This window comes from Pongo abelii, chromosome 5 (assembly GCF_028885655.2).
Source record: "Pongo abelii isolate AG06213 chromosome 5, NHGRI_mPonAbe1-v2.0_pri, whole genome shotgun sequence".
Lineage (NCBI taxonomy): Eukaryota > Metazoa > Chordata > Mammalia > Primates > Hominidae > Pongo > Pongo abelii.
Window position 1 is genome coordinate 14369291 of NC_071990.2, and position 8597 is coordinate 14377887.

The 8597-nt window shown below is 43.4% G+C and overlaps 1 long non-coding RNA gene across 1 annotated transcript; it reads right to left on the minus strand.

Moving 5' to 3' along the window:
- Positions 1-213: 213 nt before the first annotated feature.
- LOC134761651 (uncharacterized) lies at positions 214-7310 on the minus strand. Its single transcript, XR_010140580.1, has 3 exons — positions 6969-7310; positions 4071-4183; positions 214-507 (listed from the first exon to the last, which is right to left on the minus strand). It is a non-coding gene; the product is annotated as an uncharacterized LOC134761651 (long non-coding RNA).
- Between the last annotated feature and the right edge of the window lie 1287 nt (positions 7311-8597).

Here is an 8597-nt window from a genome sequence, read left to right on the forward strand (position 1 = left end):
TATGTGCTTGTGGACTTAGGCACATGTCAATAAATATGTGCTGAATGCACTTCTGAATTCCTCCTTCTTTCCCACCTCCAGGGCTTTGTTACAGTGTCAACTTCTCGATGCGTGGCTCCTTCCTGTCTGATAAGAACCATCCCTCAGCCTTCAGACAAACAGGTGTTAAGTATCTTTTCCTCATCTATGCTAGGCTTATGGCTTAGTTCCCTCTAACACAAGACAAATTAACAAGGTTACAAGAAACATACACATTTATTTAATATAAGTTTTACATGTCATGGAAACTTCAAAAATGAAGATCCACCCCCCCCAGAGAAACCTGTGTATTTTCATGCTCAGGTTTGATGAAAGTGTGATTGGACAAAGGGAGTATGATGTCATGGTAATAAACGGGGGAGAACTTAGCAAGGCCTGTTTGTCCATATTCTTCTTGGTGTTTCTGTGCCTTTCTTCCTTTTCTCTGGGAGTAAGGAGGGCACCTGTCACGTGAGGTCTTATGACCTGCTTCAAGGGAGAAGGGAGAAGACATATAAAAGTGAACTTCCTGCTTCTGTGCTTTTCCCAAATGCCAAGGTGCTATATTTTAAGGTAGCATGTCCTGAACCCCATCACAGGCTTTTGGTAGGCCTGCCCAGGTTCAGTATGACCACTGGGGGTGATCCACACGTGAACTAAAGCCAGATCCCAACTACACATGGGAGTTTCATAAAAAGAAATCCACCCTTAACATCATATTAGAAAAAAATAAGAGAATATTTTCAGATCTGAGCAGGCATTCAGGTCTACTCAGTTATCAGAAAAAATTTTTTTTGAAGAAATGTAATCTAGTAGCAGTCATTTATAGACATCCTGAATATAGACATTTATCTACTCCAGTCACACCAAATCAGTTTCAGATGGGAGTTCTAGATCCTCTTATTATTATTATTTTAATCTTTCTCTCTTTTTCCTCCTCACTCTTCTGCCCAAGGTCCTGAGTCTACTCTCCTTGTATCCCAAAGGGACGTGGTTAGGTTTATTCTGCAGCTGAAGAAGCTCATGCTTCAGGGCCTGTCACTAACCCGAGCCTCTTCCAAGCCCTGCACCTCCTTTTGTATCTGAATTTATGAGTTCTACTCCTTCAAAATGACCTCCCAAGTTAATTAAGCTCTAGATCACATAAAACATGACCCCTCCCCTGGGAGATGACCGGAAACCATGGGTGGCTCCCTATAGTCTTTTCCCACCTTCAGGGTGGAGCATCTATAAGACAACCCTTCTTCATGTTAATAACGATGGATTCTCACTGCATAACTTGGATATTTCATGCTAAAATACTCCCCCACTTCCAGGAATCAGAGGCCCAAGAAAGGGAAAGTCTATACCTCCCTGAGATAGGAACTTTTACCTCTCACTCATAGATAAGAAAAATGATGCTCAAAGAGCTTGACAAGTCATTTATCTAAGATCACGCAGCTGGTAAGACATCCAGTCAGAATTTGAACCTAGGTCCTAAACTCCTGAACTGGTGTTTCTTATTTTATCCTGTGTTCCTAATTCATCAGAGGCAATCATTTGAAGAAAGAAATAATCTGGATCCTTCGTTTCAGAGTTAGTTAACTGAACGTGCACTTGAGCCTTGCAGAGTAACCTAGCCCTAATAGTGCCAATATTTTCAGTGAACACAAAGATAAGTTTTGAGGCTGCTTTATCCCCTTCCACTTTTTTTTTTATACCAAAGTATGTTTCAGCAGGAAAAGTATAGGATAAAATCCTTATGCTTCAGGTGCTGATGTGCTTAAGCCACTTAACACTTTTTGACTTAATTTTTTTAAGAGGGCTTTATGACTTGGAGCTAGAGCGATCCTAACATGTCTGTGTCAAGAACATGCTAATATTTGTGCTAATGGCAGGGTGCAAAATCCAGAAAGGCCAATGACATGGGGCTGAGAGGCAGGACCTTCTTGTCACCCCTGTGTGACATAAGGGTTCCAATAAGGTGGGCTTCCAGGAGTTGATCCAGTGGGGAGTGCAATGCAGAGGTGACAAGGAAGGGACACTATGAGTTTACAGGAGCTGTCATAACAAAGTACCACCAACTCAGAGGCTTAAAAAACCAGAAATTTATGGTCTCATAGTTCTGGAGGCTGGAAATCCAAGATCAAGATGTTGGCAGGACCATGCTCCCTCTGAAGGCACCAGGGAAGGTTCTAATGTTCCAGGCCTCTCTCCTAGTTTCTGGTAGTTCCTTGGCTTGTGGCAGCATGAATCGAACCTTCACATGGTGTTTTTCCTCTATGTGTGTGTGTCTGTGTCTAAATTTTTTCTTTTTATTTATTTATTTATTTATTTTGAGACAGAGTCTCACTCATTGTCGCCCATGCTGGAGTGCAGTGGCACTATGTCAGCTCACCACAACTTCTGCCTCCCAGGTTCAAGTGGTTCTCCTGCCTCAGCCTCCCGAGTAGCTGGAACTACAGGCACATGCCACCACGCCCAGCTGATTTTTATATTTTTAGTAGAGATGGGGTTTTGCCATATTGGCTAGGCTCGTCTGGAACTCCTGACCTCAGGTGATCTACCTGCCTTGGCCTCCCAAAGTGCTGGGATTACAGGCATGAGCCACCATACCCAGCCCAAATTTTTTCTTTTGATAAGGATACCCAGTCATATTGTATCAAGGGCTCACCCTACTCCAGTATACCTCATCTTAGCTAATTATTATATCTGCAACAACTGTATTTCCAAATAGAGTCACATTTTCAGGCACCGGGGTTAGGATTTCAAAACATGAATTTGGGTCATGAGAACATAATTCAGCCCATCACAGACCACCCTCTGGATCATCCTTTTCACATACAAAATGCATTCACCCAAACCCAACACTCCTGAATGTCTTGAGGTATTCTAGTATCAACTCTAAGTTCAAAATCTCATTTAAATATCATCTAAATGAGGTGTGCGTGACACTCAGTGTGATTCATTCTGGAGCAACATTCTTCTGTAGCTGTGAGCCTATGAAACCAGACAAGTTTACTTGCAAGATAGAAATGTTAGGACAGGTATAGGACAAACATGCCCATCCCAAAAGGGAGAAATCAGAAGGAAAAGGGGACTCAAAAGTTCCAAGCAGATTCAAAACCTAGCAGGATAAATTCCATTAGATTTTAAGCTTTGAGAATAACCATCTTTGGCTTGATGCTCTGTCCTCTGAGCTCATTTAAATTATGCAGAAAAAATTAATTTGCTTAAAGTTTACTGCTTTAAGATATTAATCACATCTAAAAAAAAACACCTTCACAGCAACATCCAGACTGGTGGTTGACCAAGCAAATGAGCACAATAGCCTAGTTTAGTTGACACATAAAATTAGCCATTGCAAATACTTTTTGAGAAATTACTAAAATATGTCCAAGATGGGAGAAAGTCAGGAAGAAGCTCTTAAGAGAGAAGGTGAAGACATGTTTTGGCTGCTTGTCTTGGGCTGTGTTCCAGAGGGGCAGGACTCAGAGGAGTCATCAGCTAAAGACTGTACAAAACCTAGTTTTAATCTGTCACAGTGGTTTAGATCAGAGGAATGCACAGAAAGAACTTTGTGCTTTTGGTTATGACAGAGCCAGAGAATTTTCTCTAGCGTCCAGGGTGAAGAGCAGATGAGGTGACTAGGAAGTCAAGTGAAAATAGTGTCAGGAGTAGCCTGAGAGGTACCAGAATATGCCACCCCAAAATATGCCTCTTTGGCATATGGATTATTTTGAGCTCGAGGCCATTGAGAACCAGCAGTCTCAGGAAAAGCTCTAAAACCAGGGCACCCAGTTTCCCCTAATAAAGGAAATTTAGATTTGTAGAGATATCTCCCTCTCCCATACCAGGAAAAGGAGTACTCTTAACAACTCTTATCAATGAAGAAGGTACTGATTTAAATCCACATAACACACCTTACTAAACAACTCTTGTCTACCATACTTTTCCTGGTCACCATCCCATAACTTGCCTCCCCCACTCAGAAACCTCAAACCCCTTTTCCTGTGTTTTATGTTAAGGTGGTATATAAGCCCAAGTTCTAACCACTCCTTTGGGTTACTTACCTCTGGGTACTTCCATGTGTAATCAGGATGCACATGTTAATAAACTGCTGCTTGCATTTCTCTTGCTAATCTCTCTTTTGTCAGTCCAATTTATAGGGCTCCAGCTGGAGAATCTAGAAGAGTAGCAGAAAAAATAATTTTTTTCCTCCCTTGTAAGCTCTAAAAGACAACTGGATGATCTAGGGCTGGGTGTGCTGGGAGGGGAAAGCTACTCATGACCTCCTAAACGTGTATCAACAGACCAATAGTCTATTGTATTTGTCTGTCTGTCTGTCTGTCTGTCTATCTATCTATCTATCTATCTATCTAATCTATCTATCTATCTATCTATCTATCTATCTGTCTGTCTACCTATCAGACTTCAAGTGCCATGTGTTGGTCTTTTGCAAGGATATCTCCCCAGCAGGCAGCACAGGACCTTATGCCTAGCAAGTATTCAAGTAAGAGCTATTGAATAAGAATGTCAATGGACTGCACCCAGCTTCCTAAAGCTCAGTGGTGACTATATGTGTGTGTGTGTGTGTGTGTGTGTATTTTGAGACCGTCTCACTCTGTCATCCAGGCTAAAGTGCAGTGGCATGGTCACCACTTACTGCAGCCTCAATCTCCTGGGCTCAAGTGATCCTCCCACCTCAACCTCCTGAGTACCTGGGACTACAGGCTAATTTTTTTTATTTTTAGTAGAAACAAGGTCTCACTATGTTCTCCAAGTTGGTCTCAAACTCCTGAGCCCAGGTGATCCTCCAGCCTTGGCCTCATCCAAGTGCTGAGATTACAGGAGTGAGCTATTGTGCTGGTCAACAACAACAGTTTATAGCAGGGTAAGGAAGATGGAATTTAGTTTGTGGAGTGCAGTGAACCTATCTCAAAGCCGTGTTTGTCAAGCCAGCACACTGTCTTTCCCTAGGTCATGTGGCTGTTTGCACAAGGCTGACAGCTGAAAAGAGGGAGATGTTAAAGCACCCCCAGCCACCCCTTGGCTGCCACAAAAGCCTGGTGGTTGTGTGATCCTACGTTAAGATAAAGTGAGTAGGAGGATGTCAGCTTGCTTTCTTCTGTTCTCAGTCTGCAACCAGAGATCCTAATCTTGATGCAAAGTTGAGGTTCACTTCTGGACATGCTTTATTCTAAAGGGTATGGGGGGAGGAGAAAGGGAGGAGCACATTTTGAGGAGGAGGGAGGCCTCTAAGAGAAATTCCTTCCTACTGGGCGAGGGCAGCAGCACATTACCCACAGACATCCTCCTGGAAGCCTTCTGTTTGTCCGTCTGTCTAGGGCCCATCTTGTGTGCACTGAAGGGAGGGACATAGAGCAGGCAGCTGGGGTTTATGATGATATTTCCATGTCCGCCTGTTCGGCACCAACGCACTACACAAAACATTCGGCACGTGATATTCTTTTCCCTGGTATTGCTAACTAGCAATCTCCGTGGCTCAGGGGCCTCCTGCCTTTGAATAAGACTTGGGAGAGAACCAGACGGCGATTCGAGCCTCTAGCTTTCCATTGACAAGGAGGCAGCTCCAAACTGGGATTACTGATTTCCATTTCAAAACTGCGTTCAATTTAGTTGATTTAAACGACTTGACTTTCCTCTGTGAAATGACTGTGGCACGTGAGCTCAGCCAGTCGCTCTTTGAAAGGCATCAACACGCTCCCTGCAGGGACCGATGGAGCTCCGCCACCCATTGTTTATCTAAAAACAGCGTTTTATTATTGTCGCTCAATTAGTCCAGGCAGCGGACACAAATGACTTTCAACAGCTACATCCTGATGCTGTGCATCACACATAAAATGCCAAAGACTGCTCTAATAGCTAGCTAATAAAATCAAAATGTGCCTTTGTTGACTCGAGATTACTCACATCGTCACTCTTTCTACCGAAGTCTCTTCTTAATCTAATTACATACAATGTTTCCACTTTAGTAAAAGAACATTAACCTCAGTAATCAACAATTCTGTCCTCAATTTATTTATGAGCAAGCAACCAAGGTTTTTCTGAACGTAAACTTTGGAGGAGAGTTTATTTTCTATACACAAACTGGCATTTTTTTTCCCTCTCAAGGTCAAAATATTATTGCCTCTAGGGTTTTTCCCTTCAAGCTTTTTTTCTTCCTAAAAATTGCACAATCTGTCATTTCACAGACACCCATGAAAAGCCACTCCTAGGTTTCTCCCTGTTTATACTAACTGCTGTGAAAATGCTATTATACGCAAATATTTCAACTGTTTTGCAAACATATGCTTTCATACACACATACTCACCGCAGACGCCATTGCCTGAAATAGGAAAGGCCCTTTGAAAAAGAAATGAAATGCATTGAGCCTCTCAACATTTGCCATTTTTCAACTGCGTTTTGGAAGCATGGATGACTTTAACATTTAGAAATTACATTTGCCAGTGATTACACTAGAACTTGGTTCTTTGAATGAAAAGATCCCTGACACTCGATTTATACCTCTAATTTAGAGCATGGGAAAAGTTGAGGATCAGAGAAGTGAAGAGATTTAGCTCAGGTGAGTAACCACATGAGGGACTGGGACCCAGGAGTTCCGAGAGCTCCCTGGATGGGCACAAACACAAAATACAAGAATCGGGGTAGTAAAGACTCCTCGTTATGATGTGGTCATGAGGGCCTGGATTCTGCAGTGAGGGTTTAGTTGTTTAGCCAGATTGAAGCTGCGTTTTGTGGCTGGCCGCCACCACCCACCCTATTACCTTCATCTCAACACACACACATGCGCTCTTTGGTAATATAACATTTCTCAAGTTTTCATTTGAGTTTAAGGTTGGACTACATCCAGGCCAAACATAAAGAAAATCTCAAGGCCGGCTCTCCCCTCCTCATGAGCCCTGCCAAGTTCCCTCAGGTTTCAGCATAGATGGGGAACCAACGTTACCTCACGTCTCAAGACTCCAACTCTGGGCAGGCTTGGCCTCGCCCCCTCTCTGCACTCTCCTTGGGGTGAGAAGAAAGGGGGTGATGTTGGCAGTGTGAGAGGAATTCCTCGTTTTACCCATAAGCAGAGAAATTTCATTGTCAGGACTGAAGGCCAAAGTCAAGGAACCTGCAATGGCAGAGGTAGGAGCCTGTGAATGAACATGCAATTGGGAAGCCAGAGCTCTGTCCTCCTGAGCCCACTTCTTGCTGGTTACCTTGGACTGAGCCTCCAGCATTTTATCAGGAGAACCAGAAGCAGGAGGTCATGGCCAAAGAAGTGCCTAAGAGTCAAGCAACCTTAACTTTGCTCCACAGCAAAATGCATCTGTCACTTAACCAGCTCTAAGCCATTTGGGCACAATTCTTTTTTTAACTAATTAATTAGTTTTAGAGACAGAGTCTTGCTCTGACACCCAGGCTGGAGTGCAGTGGTGTGGCCAAAGCTCACTACAGCCTGGAACTCCTGGGCTCAAGTGATCTTCCCATCTCAGTCCCTTGAGTAGCTAGGACTACAGGCATGTGTCACCTTGCCTGGCTAATTTTTAAAATATTTTTGTAGAAACAGGGTCTCACTATGTTGTCCAGGCTGGTCTTGAACTCCTGGCCTCAAGCAATCCTCCCACCTTGGCCTTTCAGTGTTGGGATCATGGGCGTGAGCCACCACATCCGGCCATGGGCACATCCCACGATTTTCTTCTAATTATGCTATCCTTACCTCTTGGTGGAACGGACTACTCTTCGAAAAGCACAAAATGTCCTGTCACTGCAAATCCTTATTTGCCCCAATCTCTTATTTTCGTGGCATAATGATAAGTGCAAAGAAGAGGTTAAGAGGTATCTAATGTCTGCAAATGAGTTAGAAAAAGAGTACTTTGGCAGGAACACAGGGTTATTTTATTAATTACAAGCTATTACTTAGGGATCATATGTCCTGTGTATGCCTTTAAAAGAATACTTTTTTTTTTTTATCATGCTGTTATCCTTCTGGCCCTCAAATTCTTTCAGATTGGTGACAGTTGGTCGGTTTCTCTTCCTTCGCTGCCTGCCCTCACAGGGTGAAATACCATCCCCAGCTGGGGGCTGCCATCCAGCTAGCTGCTTGGCTGGGTGGCGGGCTTCCTTTATTTCCACTGGCTAACGTTTCAACAGTACTGTGCTCTGGCTTTTAAAACCTTCCGCAGGAAGCCACACAAATGACCCTCAAAATGTGTGGGTTTTTCTGGAACCCTTCACCTTGAATTTTTAAGCCCTCACCCTCTCTTAAGTTCTGGCCTCTCCTGCCTTCTGAAACCACAAGGCAGTTAGAGATTCTAATCTCACAACACAAGTCATTTTGGCATCCACAGTCAGATGTCACCAGGGGTCACAGTCGCCTGTATGCAGTGGAAAGTTCTAAGCAGTTGCACTTGCTTTTGTGATACGCCAGTTGACTTGGAGAGAGAGCCCCGAAACCCAACAGGAAGGTGGGTTTTCTGAGGCGTGCTAAAAATATATTTACATTTGTTTATATGTGAATGATTAATTTCAGTCTGTGGAAAAGGATTTGACAAGGATCTAGAGGCTCAGTGGGGGCATGGCATAACTAGCG